The following is a 2907-nucleotide window of genomic DNA, read 5'->3' on the forward strand; positions in this document are numbered from 1 at the left end:
AGAACAATTCTGTCAAGGAGGAAACGTCTTGTTTGTAGTTATATTTAATATTTCCTGTACCAGTGCCAAACAACTTTTCATGGCAAGTTACGTGTAATATTATTTTCGAGACGCCGTTGCAGAATGGAATTCCTCTAGAGTATAGAATTAATATTTGAATATGACGTCTATTTTTAAGACTAATTAAATCTGTATTGTGATTCAATTTACCTCTATTGAACAAACCTCCCATTGCAGATTATTCTTAACCTGCCTTTTTTTCCTTCCATAATAGAAAGAGTGTTTTGAAGATTTGCTGTATTTCTGCCTCTCTCTGTCCTACCGCCAATTTATCAATCATCTTTTCTTGTCGCCTTCAGACGCCTATGGGCCGCCCTATGGAGATTTTGTCACTAAGGGTAATTTGACCAAGCGTCTTCTTATCATTTCACTCCAATACAAATTTACATGTAACCCAACTGATGATGAAACTAGTGAATAACATCCAGCCTTCATATTCCATTAAACATATCAGATGCGAAAGTATGAATGTATTTAGGGGACTAAAGCTAAAGATAAAGTTATCCATGTGCTTACTTAACTAAGCATTACGTCATGAAGACGTATGGGGAGTAGAGGTATAGCTCCGGAATTCTTGAACTCGAAACTTGATGTAGGTCAGTGATCGACTTCACGTTCAGGACGTTTTACCTCGGAGAAAGAGTCCCATGCACTAATTGAATAGTAGGCTGTATGGGCCCCACAAACGGTCTGGACGCTGTGGAATATACTACTTAGGGCACTTATTTTTTTTCCTTAGCACTACAGCCCCAGTGGGCCTAGGCCTACCTCTATGAACTTCTCCGTTCACTTTGGTTTCTCTAGATCTTACCACACATTCGGTAGGACTCCTTGGGCGGGTGATCAGCTCGTCGAAAGGCCTCTACCTGTACACAAACACAGAAAAACGTACACACACAAACTAAACATCCATGCCCTGAGTGGGATTGGAACCCACGATCCCGGTTTCCAAGCGAGCGAAGACAGTACATGCCTTAGACCGCTCGGCTACCGTGACCGGCTAGGGCACTTATATAAATGACTAATTAACTAGCTTCTTGAAAAACTAGTTCTCTCATAGTAAGTCAAGCAATTCCTAGCATTTTATCGAACATGAAAATTCGTTACCGTGAAACTTTATGTTCTAAAGGAACAGGAATAAGGTCAACACCAATGTGACGTCATGTAGTCTAGCAGTTGAGTACCAACGATTAGGAGGAGTGTGTCTCCATAATAAGGACAGTTGGAGTAATGCAAGAATATTCGCACTACTATCTTGAAGATGAAAGCAGTAGCTTATTCCGGAAATTTTAACTTTTCTACCTAAATATATGGCGTCATATCTCGGAAGAAAATAATCTTACATCATTTACATCTTCACATGTGACGGCGACTAGACGCTAGCATGAGCCAGATGAATCCATTTTACGCTAATCTACTCTTTCTTTACAAACATTGTATGTGTGTAATACCCATTGTAATAGTGGTTTCCAAAGAGTATCGATGTCCCTCTGATGATGGTCTATAGGGACCGAAACATGTAAGGGTGTAAAGAATTGAAGTAGTAAAAACTTCAACAGTCACACTGCACGGCGTTGTTTTATTTTTATAATATTGTTCGTGTGACAGACCAGAATGAAACATATTCTTCCTCTAACGCGAGACACTAATTCTCATACTCTTACAAAATAGCATGTAATGATAATTTCATATTTTTATCTTTTACGGGGAAGACAAATATTCTGCAGTGAATACTATCAAGTTCTTAATTTATTTATGGCTGAGAATATTGATATATTACTGAACTCTGAATTTTTTACGTCTTCGAAGCACTTAGAGTCTCTTTATTAGAAACTGTTTACTGCCTGCGTAACCGTAAAACACAAGATCTACTAATACCCAATATACGAAATAAGCAAGAATAAGGGTGAAGTAACCGGGTAGCGAGAGTGTATTTTTTCTTTAATTTCGTAGGTTGGGTTAAGACTGAGTCCACTTGATACGTGGGCCATTAATTGGCCTGTTATACCAGCGCCGGATAATATATGAGTATGGAATATCTGTTGGAATGAGAATTGGCAGGGGAAGCCGTAGTGCTCTAAAGAAAACCTGCCCCAATGCTGCTTTGTCCACGACAAATCACATGTGACTGGAACGGGAATTGAACCCGCTATTGATATGGCACGGCCTGACTATAGGGTAACTTGAATGAGAACTTCAGGCCCTTACATCAGCCAGAGAACAGAAACTTCCTTCAATATATTTCATTACCCATATCCGCTGTTGTTCAACAATTCTTGAAACGTGGTAGCTATTGTTAGTGGCTACAGACAGTACATATTTTGTCTACCACTAAATTAGGTACATTCATTTTTATGGTGGAAGTGCAAATTAAAGATGAGAATAACACAGCTTCATTGTATGTCATTCGCCTAATAAAATGGAAGAAGTTTTGCTGTCTCACGAAGCTGGTTAGCTCGTGCTGACGATGCAACCACGCCACACAGGTAAAGAGGAGAACAATAACAGTAATTATGTCACGTCATGTCATTCAAGGCCATGTCAAGGAAGATTTCACTCACTCTCGTTAATTATCATTATCCTTTTCATTCGTTTTCATAATAATGGTTCTATATTTTTCCCCCTTGGCACTACAGCCCCAGTGGGCCTAAGCCTACCTCCATGAACTCCTCCGTTCACAATAATGGTTCTATGCTGAATGAAAACTAGCCCTCAAATACCACGCCCTGTCAGAATTCACGTTGAAATTCGGATATGTCCCCCCCCCCCGCCGTCTTTAAGCAGTCTGTTGGATCTGAGGATCTCACAGTGGCAGCCATGAATGATTCCATCTTCTGGGATTGTAAC

The sequence above is a fragment of the Cryptotermes secundus genome, unplaced genomic scaffold (genome assembly GCF_002891405.2).
Source record: "Cryptotermes secundus unplaced genomic scaffold, Csec_1.0 scaffold181, whole genome shotgun sequence".
Lineage (NCBI taxonomy): Eukaryota > Metazoa > Arthropoda > Insecta > Blattodea > Kalotermitidae > Cryptotermes > Cryptotermes secundus.